Here is a 17860-nt window from a genome sequence, read left to right as displayed (position 1 = left end):
TCTAATAATTATTGTTTGTTTTGATTGAATAAGGAGGTGTTTGAATAGTGTACTCAACAATACATTCAAGTTTTCAATCATGTGATTAATATGATATAATATACCTTATTAACTTACTACATTTTCCAAATCTTTCCTTCATAGAAGCTTATTCCTATAACTTCCAACAGGACATAATATAAAAAACCATTGCCATAAGCAAAACATAGCATCATCAAAAACTTATTTAAAACAAAAAGTCCTAAATCTGTAATTAACTGGGAAGTTGTATTTCAAAACTCTTATCTGAGGTTCTTTTGTTACCTTTGTCTGAACTCAACCTTACTATTCTCAAAAGTATAACAGATTTACATGCAGTTCTAATGGAAATTGTATTTAGTTAACACGTCCAATCTTGACGATTGTTGGATTTAAGCTGTGTTCATTTCGAAGACTGAGACCAGTTAAAGGTCTCAAGACCATTTCATGTTGCGCAGTAAACATGAAACACATGTCAAGCTAAGTGAAAATGCAGAAAGCTGATTTCCATATAGTTTACCTCCACTTGCAGAATAGCTTTTCTCAGTTAGTACAGCTCTGTATCAATACAAGTTTTCCAATACTTGCCCACAAACCTTGTACCTCAAACTTCTGAATATCCACATGTAAATTATCATACACCAGCTTTCCACCAATAAGAACACAACACAACTTCTATTGTCACAGGCTCCCTCTTCATATTTTCACTCCTTAATAATTTTTTGGTTGGCCATACAGATGTTTGTTTTTTTCACAGATTTGTTTACATTTTAATTTATGCTGCAGACTTAATTTTTTGTTGTTTTATTTACAGAAGTCTTTTTGCTAGTATATTGTGGTGAGGAGTGGTCGCGTGACCAGGTATACTTTTGTTTTTCAAACTCCACACTGTTCATTCTGTGATCATGCTGAATATATGTTGTACTGTAATTCTTCATATTGTGGACCTTGTGCACCATTCTGGAACTCTAGATGCTGTCTGATGTTGGTGCATGTGTCTTCATTTAGTTGTCATCTATGTTGTAACAGGATTAGGCTACTACACCATTGAGATAGTGTGTTCTGTAGGGCTGCTAGTAGCTCTATCTAGTAGTCTTTACTTCATAAGTATGTTCATCCAATACTGTACACTCATGGAAATATGAGTAAAACAGACAGGGATTTCTGTTGATCTCTGATGCTTTTTAAAATTGTTTCGTATTCACCCATTGCACTGCATCCAGTGATGTGGTCCTCTGGACTCTCCAACACATTTTCCTTTCTTTTTTCTACTAGAGAATGAGAGTTTTTACTAGTTATTAGCTGTTTGGATGGTAGACCATGGAGGCATGTCTCCCTGAGTAGAATGGTACCATCTGTTCTGGCTGGTTTCCTCATGCTGTGGACTGGATGATAAATTCCCAATTCTGCCAGGTTTTGGACTGGAGATGCATTCCAGGTTTGTGGTCCGTCTTTCTACTGTCTGTTGGATATTGGTTTCCAGTGAGTCTGACATTGGTTGTAGCTGGAAACTGCACACACATTCCTACTTGTATTTGGCTAAACATCCTACTGCTACTGCAGCCTGGAAGAACCATACCAAATGATGTCAGGTTTTTGATGTCATCTCACTTGAAGCTTGTCTTCCCTCCCAGTTTCCATTTCAGTGTGAAGAGGTATATAATCCTCTGCCTCCTTGGAACTGTTGTACAATTTCAGATTCAGCCATATTTTGCATGAGATCAAACTATCACTATGGTTGGTTTGGTCCTAGCCACTTGACACCCAAGGGTCCTGTTAATAAGTAGTATATATTATAGAATTCGTTGATGGTTTTATGCCTTTAATCTTTGTAATACAGTGATAAAGGAGTGAGGAGTATACCTGTATCACATTTGATCCAGTCTTTTACAATGCATGGGCTTTGGGTGTTTCCTAAAGAAAGGCTTTTATTTTTTTTCTCTGACCCTCCACCAGTTCCCTGGAGGTAAGATGGTAAGATATCGTATCGGAAGTTAATATTTTCCTAAACTGAAAATGTATTTCCAATAAATACTTGTACCCAGCTTGTACACTTCTGATGATATGTGGTGTAGATCTTTTAACCTATCTCAAGTGATTGAGTGCAAACAAAGAGGGCGCTGGTTACTGTAAGAATTGTGTTGGTCTCCATGTTGCTCGAGAACTGCTGCATATCTTTAAATTAGAAGTGGATACGCAGAGGCGGGAAAGGGAAGGCTTAGCAGCAAGCACTGGAAAAGTTTGTACAGATAGAGGGCAGTACTAATTGAAGAAAGCTGTTTTATGAGAGGAAGTAATTATCTTTCAGAAATTCATTTTCAGTGTAGGAACATGTAAAAATCAATATAGGTTGAGGAGTCAAAAAAAAAAAACCTCACCTGAAGGCAAAATAGAAATAATGACTTGAACAATTTAAAACTGTTTATTTGTGAAATAAACTAAATAGGTATTATAAGTTGCTAAAATATCAGTGTTAATGCATTTCAGTATTTCATTTACTCCAAAACAGAATTACAGTTGTTTTTTTTTTTTATTAAAGTTTAAAAACTGATTTGTGAGTGTGTCTTAAGAGTGACTTGAACATTTTTTGGTTAGGAAAGAGCTAATGACGGTCTTCTGTCTGTTATATTTTTATAATAATCTTTAATAATATGATGTACTAAAGTGTAACTACGTGTGTTATGGTGTGTTTTAGCGTGGAAGAACTGAGAGCCCACAGACGCACAAACTCTCAGCCCTTCAAGTCCCTTCCATCAGGAACAGCTCCTGCTCAGCCCAATTATATGTCACCTTTAAAATCTCTAAGAGTTGCTCCCGGTATCCGTAGCAGCCATGCTAGAACAACTAATTATAACACTAAAAGTAGCACTGCTTCTCGTCGTCACAACTCTCCCAGTGTGTCACATGGTAAAAAGTAAGTTTTGTTTTAGTTAAATATGAACTGTGAGTTTGTTTTTGAGCACCTGTGCGTGTATGGATGTTGTGATTCCAAAACTTTAGCTATATGGTTAAAGGAGAAATGTAATAACATTTCTTCGTTGTCAACTTCTGATAATCTGCTATAATTACTGCACATTTGGTTTTGTTCCCATCGTAGTTGCATGTGGTTAATTAGCTCAAAAAGGTTTATTTTGCAATTTCAACCATGCATACATATATTGGGCCTCCCAGTGAAACCTTTAAACTTGTAAAAACTATTTGTTGTTATTTTGTACAACCATTGTGTTAAATAAAAACCTTTTTAAATTAGAAGATAAACTTATAACCTAAAATACTGTTGAAACATTTTCAATACTGAAGTCGTGATATTACTGTAATTATCCAATATAAATCTGTAAAAATATGACAGTTTTACAGAATCTTCACAGAATAAGTCAGACATCATCATAGGTATCATATTAAAATCTGTCATCACATACAAAGTAATGGATTTATTTGTGGAACTTTTACAGATATAGAAATGGACATTTATTGTTAGTAAAATATGAATTTTCACCTGTTTCATGTTAGCTGTTTTTCGTGCTGTGTTTTTAAAAAGTTCTACACACAGACAAACCTCAACATTCACTTTTTAAATGAAGAGAGAACAGATATTAATAACATTGATGCCAAATTATATTTTGCAAGCTGCATATTCTACACTGAATTGTAGTAACTAATTACACTATGATTAACATTTAAAAATGTGGCAACTTAAAGAAGAAAATCATATATTTGCCACATGTTATTGTTGAGTGATTCATAGCATGACTGAAATGCCTAACAACTACTCTTTGTGGTGGGTGGTATAAATGATTCAAGAGCTTTCATTGGTTACAATCACTCTTTGTGGTGGGTTGTAAAAATGATTCAAGAGCTTTCATTGGTTCTGAGCAAAATGAATGCAACTGAACTAGCATTTTCAAATTCCATGAAATTTAAGTTGATAGATTAGTTTAAACATTTCCTGTCACTAGGGGCAGGTACTTTTGCTTATCTGTGTGTGTGTCTTCATTTAGGAAGCCACTTTTTGTAAGAAAAGTGGTCTTTAAAATATTTTTTACGGTAGCCATCTGCATACACAATTTTGAAACTATTGAAAATTATTACATTCACACTGTCCAATGAATACTAATTCACTTTAAGTCATTAAAGGGACTTTGAATTTAAAGGTAGATAAACATGTACAACTAGATAAAAACACTGAAATTATTTTTGCACTAGTTACAAGACGTTTAAGAGATTTCTAGAAGAGTTTAATCCATACGACAGTAAGATGGCACCCATGTGACTCAGGTTATTGATGTGGACAAAACAATAGTCTCCATGAACTTTCACCTTGATTAACCCTACTACCATGGTTATCCTTTACTGCACATGACACAAGTGTTTTACATTGAAAATGTTATTAAACTAATTTTTGTTTGGCCTACCAGTTAGTATAGCATAAAATCTAAGCTAATAATCTATATTTTAATAATGTATAAGTTTTAAGTTCTTAATTATATAAAGTAGTATTTTGTGGAAGTTTCTCCAGGCATCTATCTTCCACAAGGTGTGAAATTAACATAAATTATTCAGTGGCTCAGACAAACCATAATTATTATAACCTTCAATTTTGATTGGTTACAGAGCTGTTAAATGAAACAAATCAGATCCTTTCTGCCACACTGTCCTGTTACATCCTCTTTCACAATTTGTTAATGTTTAATTATCTGTAACCAACAAAAAGTCAAGGTTTTATTCTATCAAATGGCATATTGTTTAATGTTGTGTTCTGAACAGATAAGCATCATTTTCACTGAGAGTATGAAGTTTGTTCCCACAAGAACTTTAATATCTAACTTGAATGAATTTGTAATGGTTCTTGTCACATAGTTAGAAAGCCAGAGATGTTTAGAAAGTTATGGAAATTGTGTATATTTTGCATGTTAAGAGTCTGTTTATTGGTGCATTATTTACCTAAAATTATTTAGTATGTTACTATCAGTAATTTAAAAAAGTAAGGTTAAGTGTCTGATAATTGACAGCAGAAAAATAGAAGATTGGGTAAGTACTTTATTATTATAAAAGTAATTAAAATGTAAAAATAGGGATCTTTTTAGGTTACTTAAGATTAATTAAAATAAATAAGTTTTCATTAGGATAACATGGTTTGTCATTCAGTAGCGTAACAAGCTCCACATGCCTCAAGTGAGAAATGAAACAAAGTTTAAGTGCAAGTAAATGTATATTAAAGTTGAAATTTAAAAATGGGTAATCTAGATTTATTTCTTTTTTGGTGGTTACAAGGTCGGTAATTGATTGGTCCTGTAGAGAGTTGTGGTAGAGAAAGTAACAAATAAAAAAAAGGTTCTACTGAAAAAAGTTTGAAATGTATTGAGGAAAAATATACAAAGGAAATATTAGATTTTTGAGGTGAAGAAACGTCGTGTAACATTAACACATTACTGTGTTGTGTAAAACAATAGAACTTGATGTGATGTTACAGTAACACATTACTATGTAGAGATTTTAAATAAAGTTCAACCAACATATTTAATAACAATAATTTCTTCATACAGTTCTTCATAAATGTAATTATTATTTATAAAATATATTAGTTAATTATTGTGGATATCACCTGACAACAAAGAATGTTTGGTCTGTATTACCTTAGGAACAAACTGACCAATTAAACTAGTCTGACAATCATAGGTTTAAATTTAGCAGTACAGTTGTACACAGTAAAGAGAAAATAAGTTTAGAAAATTGTTTTTTGGAAAGTATTAAGCTCTGTGCATTTGTTATTTAAATTTGTTAAGCATGTGGTGGTGTTCTGAATTGTTAGATGTTTTGTATTTAATGTTATATTCTAAACATGCAGTTAAAATTAGTGAGGAAATTGTTATTTTTACTAATATAAATGTATACATATCCATGTTGGTTCTGATATTTTAGAATGTTTTGAATTTGTAGCTATGTTTTCTATATGTTTTTAATGATAGTTATATGCTAAATATGTGTTGTTTTCATATTTTTCTCCCTCTTCTATGGTCTTAATTTTATGTATAGACGCTTGTGGCGTCACCTAGTGGTACCAATTCAAAGGATTGGGAATCAGAACTGTTCTGTCAATCAGCTTTATATCTCTTCATCTGTGGACTGTAGCAGCTGCTTGACTTTCCCTAAATATAATTCTTACCTTCGTCCTCTGTTACCCCATTCTGTGACTAACCTTGAACCTGTAGCCTTAGATGAGTCAAAACTTATTGGTGTCATGACTGGAAGACAGCGCATGCCTCGTTACCATAGTGCCCCAATGCTGTAAGTCTAGATGTCTACAAGAGTATTGTATGCAGTGAACATGCACTGCCTTGACTTGCATGTACCGTACCTTTGCATGATTCTCTTTGATGTAGTTTTTTGTGATTTAGTTAAGTGACTGCAGTTGGTTTAATGCATCTGGCTCAACGTTGATTAATGTATAATAGTGATTGTAAAATAACCTGGTCTGGTTCCTACCAACCGTAGTGAATATTAATATGAATAAAGCTCATTTTGACATTTACCACATGAAAAACTATTAACAGCAGCCAGCTGTTGTGAATGAATAACATGCATATTAAGTGTTTGAATTGTCTTTTAATGTGAAAAAAGTGTGAGATGAAAACAATAATAGGTAAGATGTTACTTGAAGAATATTTTTAGCAACCACTGATTTTATAGTGTAATTGAGGTGCAATTGCCTGAAAGGGAAGTACTTGCAGATGGTATTTGCTTTTAGTTTGGCCTGTTTTGTTAGCTTGCACTAGTTTATGGCAGGAAGCATGCAAATGTTCCTCGTCAATTGATGAATGTGTTTCTTTTATCACCAAAGTAAACGAACAATTTTAAACTAAATTCTGATGTGATTAATTATTTTTTTTTGCAATTCTTGCACGTAGCAATGTGAAGAACACGCCAACAAGAACCTTGAAGACAGCTATGCCAAGATGACGATTAGAGCAACCCATGAGTCAACAGCCGTCCCCTCAGTCGAACCTTGGTACCCATACCTCCTCCCGCTCGTGCCGGTGCCACCCATCTTCCCACCTCTTCCCTCAGTCAGATGTTGGCACAACTTGTTCTTTCCACTCATCCAAACACCAGTCAGTTTCAACCAGGTTATCCTCAAAATCAGTTCCAGCAGGTGCAAGTAGTAGTGATTCAGGGAATGGTTACCACAGCAGGAAAGTTAAGTGCAGGTCTCAATCATTTCTTAAATCTAAAACTAGCAGTCCCGAAATAGGAGGCAAAGCTAAACATTCCTGCTCCGGGAAGCCCAAGAAAAGAACATTGCAATCAGGTGTATCTCCTGGTATCAAAGTAGCGAAACTGAAGTGTAGGAAAGGATGCCGAGTTGAAAGCAAACATTGAATCTGTGCCTTCAGAGTATGAAGGGGAAGGAATTACACAATAATAAGAGTAAAACTTTTAAGAAACTGTATAGTCTAATTCTTACAATGTTTATGCTAACCTTTTGTTTTCATTAGACATTTTTATAGCCATTTTATGATTTTATAAACATGTGAAGATTTTACATATACAGATTCAGTAAGATGTTTTAGTGTGGAGGATTGTTTTATGTTTTATTATCAAGAGGACTTCAGGAAACCATGAGCACAGATAAACTAATGCCTTTTGTTTTGGGCTTCTAACAAAATCTTAAACTTAAGAGATGTGGCTTCAGTGCTTTAAAGAGGTGCATCTTAGCTGAGTTTACACAATTTAAGCTGTGTTAACAGTAATGGTTTTCATTTATTTTAATATGTTTATTCTGTAGTACTAGGTGCAGTTCCAACTAGAGAATGACTAAAACTAGTGAGTTCATGTCACCAGAAATATTAATTATTTGAATGTTCCGAAAAGTGTGATCTTGAGATGCGAGTTTTACTTCTTTGCTGCTTCATCAACTGTTAATAAAATTAAAATCAACTATTCTGGTAAGAGTGAATCATGTAGTTGTGATTGTGTAAGATTCTTGCCTACTGTGTAAGTTGAGTGTTATTACATGCAACATTGTGAAACTGACGTAAACAAAAATGGATAAATTCAACCACTAGTAACATCAAAAAAAGTTAATTTTCAAAAATAAAGCTGAATGTTTTATTCAATTGAACTAAAAATATTAGTTTATTATTATAACAGTTTGTGAGAAATGTGTATTAGCTTTGCTGATTACTTGCAAGATATTTATGTACGGTGTGTGTGTGTGGTTTTGTTCTGTTACATTAGTTTTTGCTTCATTCTTCATTACAATTATCACCATATTAGAGGAAATTAACTTTTGGTTGCTTGAACAAATATATGCACTGGTCTGGTTTGTTCATAGACTTCAGGTGGAAATTTGGTTTTGAGAGTATAATTTTGATCATTAAGTTGTGGAATTGAGAAAGTCTTTCAGGTGGCTGTTTTATTTTGGTGATCTAAAACTGAAAATAATTCTAATGTTTACGTTAGAAGGGTACAAGAAATTAAGTAAAATGATACTATAAAAGAAAAAATTAAATATTATAAACATGGTACCACCAAAAACATCTTTAATATGGACATTTTCTGGTTTCTTTAAATTCTGTTATCAGCATTAGTATTTAAAAAAAATTAGTTTCTAACGTTCAATGTACAAAAAAGAAACATTAGTACTGAGTGAGTTTTTGTATTCAGTGAGAAATATAGACAAATATTTAAATAGTAACAGTATAATAGAATTTATAACAAAACTTGTGGCATGCACCTTTATATTAAATAACATCGTTAAGAGAAACAACTATAGAATGTCTGAGATGCAAACCATTTTAGTGTGTTAACCGTACGTATGACCTGTAGTATAAAAAGGGTTAACCTCTTGGACATCATCTATCTACTCTTGATCAGTACCTTGTACCTGCACTCAGTAACTATAAACAGATTTACTGTTAGGTTTTCCTTTGATATTCACTGACCACTAACATTCCACTTGAGAAAACAACAATTATTCAACACTAATAAAAATACTCTGCAGTCTTGATTTTAATGAAAAAATATTTCAGTATCTTCTTACATTGGCCCTGTAGGGCTGTCACTTCATCTTTAATGGTCGTAGTTATGACCAAATGGATGCAGTTATTTTTCTGTTAGTACAAATGTCAACGGTTGGATAATTATTACAGACCAGTGACTCATAATAGGTACTTTGGCGACAATTATCACGACACTAATTACACTGAGGTTTTAGAATACCTAAAGTCACATCTATAAACTTTACATGTGAGGTGAAAGAAAGCAGTAACTTAGTTTTTCAAACGTTCAAATAAACAGTCTCTGCCACGTCTATTACCCGTTAGAAAACATTTACTGTGTTTTTTACTTACATCAAATGCAAGCTTGTTCTAAATCTAATGTTTCTCTGACTACTGTCTTCACTTGAAAATTCATAAGATATTACAAAGTAATGGTTATCCCCTTAATTTGTTATACTCTATCACACACGAATTTTAACAAATAAAATATGTTACAAAACTAGTTCTTACCATTCTTCTTCATTATCAAGAAAAGTATTAAACACATACATCAAATTCAAGAAATAATAAACAGTATTGCCAAGCTAAGTGTGGTATTTACATCAACAAACCAAAGACACTATTCATTCCTGTATGCTCATGCGAAGTATATAAATACACTTATGGAAGCTGTAAAATTACATGTCACCTTAAAATAGGTGTGAGTGAGCACATAGGAATTTCAGTACAGATAGTGAGAATAACACCAACCCCACACTTCTAGAAAAGTTTAAACTTCTAGACTCTGGAACCACATATTAAACTCTGTTAAAGAATCCCTATCCATTTTCAGTGATCACCCAACATTAAATAATAACACCAACTATTTCCTGTTGTCATTAATATAAGTAATTCTCAGCATTTTTATTTAACATTTATTATTGGGACACAGTATTTATAGTTCTGTTTAAGCCTTTCTATATAATAGCTTCTCTTAATGTTTTATATTAAATGTGTACATTCTGTTATATTGTTACCATTTAAATCTATTATTTTCTAAACTTCCAGTTGAATATGAAAACTCACCAGTGCTAACATTGTTTTTGTAATTCAAATACTATTAACCAACAAATTTTGTTTTTGACTTATTCACAGTAGTGACAGTATTTAAGGCAACATTCGTAGTTACCGTTAAATGGCAGACATCATCAGTTGATACTAGTACCTACAACACTCCTGCTGTTGTTAAAATGTGTTTTGGTAGTATTGTGTTTTTAATTTATATTATAAAACCTTGTTTTCTACCTGATAAGTTTAAATAGTATCTGATCAAGTGAGCATGTGTTAGCTTTAGGGATGGTGTTAGGTACTGTAGTCATGAATCAAAGAAGCAAGAAAACTTGATTATTTGTGGTTATGAGGTGAGAATGACTGTTGGTTTGTTGGTAATAGAAGTGAAAACAGAAATATTTGGGTTGTGTGGTTTGATTGTTGTGTGTACGTGGATACAGCTGATAAACCAGAACTTTTATGTACAGTCGGCATAACACGAACGTAACATTACTTCATAATGATGTATAAGGGAAAAGTAAGTGAATGTACCCTTAATTTATATTGTATAATGTGTTTTTCTCCAGAAAATAATGATTGATCATGCTATCACAAATGTAATTTCTATATACATTTTTCAATTTGTGTAATGCTGACATCGTGTCTGTTATTATAATGAGTAAAGTAACTGAGAATGTCAGTCTTATTACAACTTTTTTAAAATCTAGACTGAGAATGTCAGAGAGTCTTATTACAATCTGTTTAAAATCTAGACTGAGAATGTCAGAGAGTCTTATTACAACTTGTTTAAAATCTAGACTGAGAATGTCAGAGAGTCTTATTACAACTTGTTTAAAATCTAGACTGAGAATGTCAGAGAGTCTTATTACAACTTGTTTAAAATCTAGGTTTTGTGTCTACATAAGAAGCAAACAGTTCTATCTTAGTTTGAGTGATAAAGTTCATTACAGAAACTGTGTTCCTGATAAAGCTGAAACATTAGGTAAATAAAACAGTTTCTGAGCGTATCTAGATTCTTGAAGCACATGGTGATATCATGCATTTCCTAGTTTTTGGTTCAGTTTTAAATATGGAAAAAAATTCATACTTTGAAGATTTTTACACCCAAAATTTTTCACACTATGCCAATAGTTTTAGAATAAATTAGTGATTTGTATTGGTACAGGTTTTGTGAAGGTGATACCTTGTGTTATATTTTAACAAGTGTAAACTTTCTATATTAAGAGCCCATTATGCAGTATTTTATTAAGCAGGTAATATAGGAATCAGTGTTAACACTGACTTTTAAAGAATATTAATATATCTGTTCACATTATGGTTTTAACACGTGTTGTGATGGATAATGCTTTATTTGAAACCTACTTACAATGTTATGACTCCATAATTTACCTGGAATGACAAGTTGAAGTGCCTAGAAAGATTTACTCTAAAATTAGCAATACAACCAAAATTGGGGCGTAAATATGTTTGTGAGATTCTTGTATGTTTTACAACCGGTGTCTATAATCATTTTCCCAAGATATCAAAAATTGTAAACTTGCAACATGGGAATTAATATTTTAAAATAAACACTACAAGTGTTAACATGTATATTAACATATTTCAGGTTTGTTTGTGTTTTAGTGATGTGTAGGAGGTAATCCCAGTATGATTTTTTAGTTGTTTTTATACCTGTTTTTAAATTAATCTCATGTGCTGGTCATATTATAGTATTAAATGTCAAATAGTAAATGTAATTCAGGCTTCTGTGTTTCAGGTCAGTGTTACCAGTTGCGACTTACTTTATTAATATGTGTTTTTTATTTAGAACATGCTTGTTAAGTTAGGTTTGTATATATCTTGTAGGTTTCCTGCAACAAATGTTGCATTTCAGCAATTGTTTTCTGACCTAACCTACAGCATTGAAATGTATTCAGATAAAAATATAGGTTAGGTGAACTTTCAAGAGGCAGATGAAGTGATGGACTGTTACAGTGTAAATAGTAATTTTAATTGTTTTATAGAATGTGTAGCTTGTACAGAGACTCGCCTTATGGTTGTATACCATGAATAGTTTCTATTTTATTCATCAACTGGAGATAAGTGTCAGTTCTTATCTCATTTTGTGTTATGTTTTTAAGAACAAATAAACCAGTGGTTCAGTATTTTAGCATTCACAATCTTAAAATAAGCATTCTTTTTTGTTACATGTGACATTTATAAGGAGGAAAATCTTCTGTAGTATTGGACATTTATGTTCATTCATTTTATTAACTTGGCATTCTGATTTCTCCACTGTATTCAATTGTCGGTGTGTTATCATAATTTACTGTAAATATGCACAAACATTTCTGACATATTTTTTTTTGCTTGTACTAAACATTTAAATCTAATATAGGTTCAGTTTAATAAAATAAGGATTAGTTGAGTGTTTATATTTACAATAGCCAGATAGTGTTCAGTACATTGTCATAAAACAATATTGTGTGAAATTGTTTGTTTTATTTGGTATTGTTATCTATTACAATAACTGTTTTACACCTTTCTGACTGCTTAAAATTAGTGTACAGATTATTTGGTGTTTAGTGTGTTATTTTGTGGACTGAATCCGTAGAGAGTGACTGACGTAAGAATCCATAAACAGGTATAAGTAACAATACTATTTTCTTCAGTGTTGTTTAGTTTTATTTTTTAGAACTTGAATTTGATGGTTATTAATGGTGTAACGTACTTTCCTTCTGATTGAATTATGTTCTTGAATCGTAGTGTAGGAATGCCTACATTCTAGAGTTGTTTTTACCTGTTTCTAGATTAGAGGTTTTACAGAATGGATAACTTGATGTAATAGGTGAGAATTACTGGTTGAATTCCCGATACATAACTGTTCAGTGTTTAAACCACGCTTCAGACACGATGTTGTCTGCTATAGAAAGTAAGATATGTGTGTGCATATGTAAAGTTAAATACATTTATGATGTTTGACACCCGCAAAAGCCAAATTAAGAACCGTGTTAATTCGGAAATTTGTTTGAAAATAGATTGAGAAGTGTAAAACCTCTGAGTGTATTGATGTACTGAGTTTGAAACTGAATTATGTTTCTCATTACTATTACCTTGATACAAAATAAGCGTCTAGTGTTATTAAATTCTATGTGGAATACAGGTAAAATGAAATTTCAGTTTCAAACATTTGCAGCTGATTTTATGGCAAACAAGTGATTGTTTACCCACCCATGCAGTCCAACTCGCATGATTTAATGAAACTGATATATAATAAATGGATTCCTGGTACATGTACGACTGTTATGAGTTACTGTAATATTGGTATTGGGCTTTACACGAATCAGTATAATCAGGTTTTGGAGCGTGGTAGTAAAGGTTGACGTAACGAAGGTGTGTTTGACCACGTGCTTGGGTTTTGAGGAACCTTTGGTTCAACCACTATTTACAGTATCATTCATATATTCTGTCGCAGCTTTCTCTCCTCGTGGGATTAGTCAAACATTACAAGAGCTAAAATCAGCACAGTCTACGTCTTTGAACTAGTAAGGTCTTGATGTAAACAGAATTACATTGGTGTTTTTTAGAATTTGTAGTTTAAGTTTTATAATCAGCATACATTCACGTCGTGTGTGTCGAGAGATGAAAATAAATTTTGTTTTCAACTCTGCAGAAAACTAGAAATTTCACAAGTTTTGAGTTTTTATGTATAGTGGAAAACTTAATCACTTCTAGCCGATTTTATCATGTCAACTTAGTATGTTTGTTACAAAGATCACCAGTTATAAGAAAAAAGTTCAGGTTTTATTTCTTCATTGTAGTGTTTTTTTATGTATTAGTGTTTTATAAGTTTAAATTAAATAGTTTTAAAGTTTCTAACGCTCTGCTTGAACTATGGATTGTAGAAAAGGCCCGTTACACTCTCCATTTATTAAAAAATTATTATGGAAAATATTCTGTTCCGCTCTCTATTGTATTTTTATTTTAAGAGCCTATCATTTATATTCCGAAATAAGCATAAACGAACTTTTATTTGGGAAGCACTGTAGTGAAATATGGTCAACAGATGGCGCTACAAGATAAATATACTGGTCATCGTCTAGACAACTACTAAACAAACATATCTAATTAATATAACGTGGGTATTGACTGTTAATGCTGTAGATTGTAGCCCACACTGAGAGTAGCTAATTTGTATCTTGTTTGTTGTATAACACGGCAGTGATAACATTCTGTAACCAAATTAGAAATATCTGATAGTAAATTGATGTATTTTTACTACTATTGTGGTGTGTTTCTTGTATTATTTATTATTGGGCACCCATACACGTCAACTGTAGTCATCGTCGGCTGGTAAAAATAGTATTTTCAACTAAGTTTTACATAATTCATAGTTTACAGCTAAACAAAAGTGTCACATATGGTTAAAGTTACGATGCGTGATAAACATTCATGATGTATGTTTGTTACAGCTGTGTAATTTACGTATACCAAGATAAGTTCACTTGTATCGGCGGTGTGAGATTTAATGAAATAATTCACGTTAAAACTCGTAAATGAAGACAATTTATAAAAGCATCAAATTCCAGATCCTGCACAACTATTAAAATTATATTGAAAACCCTAATTTCTTTATGGCTATAACATACAACAGGTAATTTAAGAGTGTGTCACATTAGGCCTTGTCGTACTACATATTATATGTTGTAAAAATTTAACAGAAATCGTACCGAAACCTAAGTGACGCTATTTTGGGATGGTCTTTCAATAAGTTGTGTGTTCTTGCAATACCTGAGAGAACTTTGGAAAACGGTTGTGGTTATGTGGATTGGTGACCTACAAAGTTGTGTCTGTGATTAAAGTTTTATAATTATGTGCCTGTTTCAGATCTGATGGAAAACTTAAGTTAAACTGACAAAGTGTATATATGTATATTTTATGTCTGGTTTTATATGTCAGTTCCTCCTATCACTGCTCCTCCACCATTTTTGTGCACAGATTAGTCCTGCTGTAGAGCTATACGCTTCAGAGTGGTTTGGTGGTAGTCCTGTTGTAGAGCTATACGCTTCAGAGTGGTTTGGTGGGTTCGAAACCATGTGATACCACAAAATATTCCTCCAGTATTCAATTGTGGATGTGGTTGAAGGGTAGCAGTCACTCTTAGCGTAGGTGGTAAGGTGTTAACTGGCTATCGTCCCTCTGGTCAAAAGTTTAAAGTTAAGGACAAATCATCTTAGTGTTTTACCATAGATACAAAATTTAAACGATTAACACGTATTCTTCAGTCACTTTCTAAATATAAGGACAGTGGTAAGTTCATGGACTTCACAACACTACCCTAAACTCTATGGTTAAATTTACCATGGTAGACAGAGTACACAGAATTGCCCATCGTGTAGCTTTAGGCTAAAAACAAATTCCGCATTGTTAGCTCTTTATTGAAATGACTCATTGTTTTAATGCAGAGAATACTTATACACAGGCCTGACGAGATGGGGGGTGGAATACTGTTCTGAGGCCAAGGGAAATATGGAATAAAGAATAATGTATTCTCATTTTTATAAAATACTTAAGGAAAAGTCTCAATACATTTGGCTTCCGCCCTCCAGCAGAATTTTTCGTACGCCCATGAATTTATGGAAACTCTCTACGCTCATGCTTATATAAATGTAGTGTTGGTTTGCTTTGCTTTGAATTTCGCGAAAAGCTACACGAGGGTTATCTGTGCTAGTCGTCCCTAATTTAGCAGTATAAGACTAGAGGGAAGGACAGCTAGTCATCACCACCCACCGCTGTTTCTTAGGCTACTCTTTTACCAACGAATAGTGGGGTTGACCGCCACATTATAACGCCCCCACGGCTGAAAGGGCGAACATGTTTTGGCGTGAAGGGGATTATGAGTCGAGCGCCCAAATCACGTGGCCATTCCGGGCCCAAAGGTAGTGTTTCTACTGCTTGAATAAAATTAGTATTGTATGACGTGTTGATGGCCGTACCTAAGCCTATCATGTAAGGAGAGATACGGTAAGTATTGGACCTGGTAACTTAGCACCCACTGAGATACAAAATTATAAGATAACTAGTTTTTAAGCGAGGGTCGTTGTCCTACACCAGAAGCAGTATAAATTATTTCTAATCAGTCATGGCAAATTAGTATTGTTAGGTATTTTGCATCGCTTGAAAACCTTAAGACTAAAAGCAATGTGCTAGTGGGCTTACGAAAATGCGAGTTACTTTGCTTTTTCGTGAATTGAGTAATTGGATTTTGTATTTGTGGAAATGATTTTTAGTCTATATGCCAGGTCGTTCGTAAAAGTATGCACAGGAGTTGAGATATGTTAGCTGATGGTTAACTATATATAAATTATGGGTTTTAGTTTCGTTCGATGAATTTAGATCTGCGATTTCGTGAAGACCCGAATACATATACACCATAATGAAAACAATATTTCGTGAAAGACATTTTTGAGAAGTATTATATGTGCCACTGAAGCTACTTCAACAACACGAAACAAATATTCGGATAAATATTTATAAGTTTATTTCAGTTGGGCACAAAGGAAAGAACAATCGGTGATTTTAGTAGCTTTGTTTGTTTGTTTTAGAATTTCGAACTAAAAGTTTGATAATAAAATACTTTGTAACAATACTGGTAGATTAATCAGTTACAAGGAAACTTATAACTAGAAGTTTGATAATAAAATACTTTGTAACAATACTGGTAGATTAATCAGTTACAAAGAAACATATAACTAGAAGTTTGATAATAAAATACTTTGTAACAATACTGGTAGATTAATCAGTTACAAGGAAACTTATAACTAGAAGTTTGATAATAAAATACTTTGTAACAATACTGGTAGATTAATCAGTTACAAGGAAACTTATAACTAGAAGTTTGATAATAAAATACTTTGTAACAATACTGGTAGATTAATCAGTTACAAGGAAACTTATAACTAGAAGTTTGATAATAAAATACTTTGTAACAATACTGGTAGATTAATCAGTTACAAGGAAACTTATAACTAGAAGTTTGATAATAAAATACTTAGATGTACAAGGAAACAAACTACTGGTAGATTAATCAGTTACAAGGAAACTTATAACTAGAAGTTTGATAATAAAATACTTTGTAACAATACTGGTAGATTAATCAGTTACAAGGAAACTTATAACTAGAAGTTTGATAATAAAATACTTTGTAACAATACTGGTAGATTAATCAGTTACAAGGAAACTTATAACTAGAAGTTTGATAATAAAATACTTTGTAACAATACTGGTAGATTAATCAGTTACAAGGAAACTTATAACTAGAAGTTTGATAATAAAATACTTTGTAACAATACTGGTAGATTAATCAGTTACAAGGAAACTTATAACTAGAAGTTTGATAATAAAATACTTTGTAACAATACTGGTAGATTAATCAGTTTCAAGGAAACTTATAACTAGAAGTTTGATAATAAAATACTTTGTAACAATACTGGTAGATTAATCAGTTACAAGGAAACTTATAAGTAGAAGTTTGATAATAAAATACTTTGTAACAATACTGGTAGATTAATCAGTTACAAGGAAACTTATAACTAGAAGTTTGATAATAAAATACTTTGTAACAATACTGGTAGATTAATCAGTTACAAGGAAACTTATAAGATAGAAGTTTGATAATAAAATACTTTGTAACAATACTGGTAGATTAATCAGTTACAAGGAAACTTATAACTAGAAGTTTGATAATAAAATACTTTGTAACAATACTGGTAGATTAATCAGTTACAAGGAAACTTATAACTAGAAGTTTGATA

General features: G+C 32.5%; 1 pseudogene across 1 annotated transcript in view; it reads left to right on the top strand.

The window, feature by feature from the left end:
* Nucleotides 1-14330, top strand: part of LOC143248444 (dual specificity protein phosphatase CDC14A-like) — a 36839-nt pseudogene extending 22509 nt beyond the window's left edge. Inside the window, exons 10-12 of the transcript XR_013026988.1 lie at nucleotides 2714-2932; nucleotides 6052-6303; nucleotides 6924-14330. The product of XR_013026988.1 is annotated as a dual specificity protein phosphatase CDC14A-like (transcript). The remainder of the gene's footprint in view (nucleotides 1-2713; nucleotides 2933-6051; nucleotides 6304-6923) is intronic.
* The last annotated feature ends 3530 nt before the right edge of the window (nucleotides 14331-17860 follow it).

The sequence above is a fragment of the Tachypleus tridentatus genome, chromosome 4 (assembly GCF_004210375.1).
Source record: "Tachypleus tridentatus isolate NWPU-2018 chromosome 4, ASM421037v1, whole genome shotgun sequence".
Taxonomy (NCBI): Eukaryota; Metazoa; Arthropoda; class Merostomata; order Xiphosura; family Limulidae; genus Tachypleus; species Tachypleus tridentatus.
This window is presented reverse-complemented; position numbering and strand designations above follow the sequence as displayed.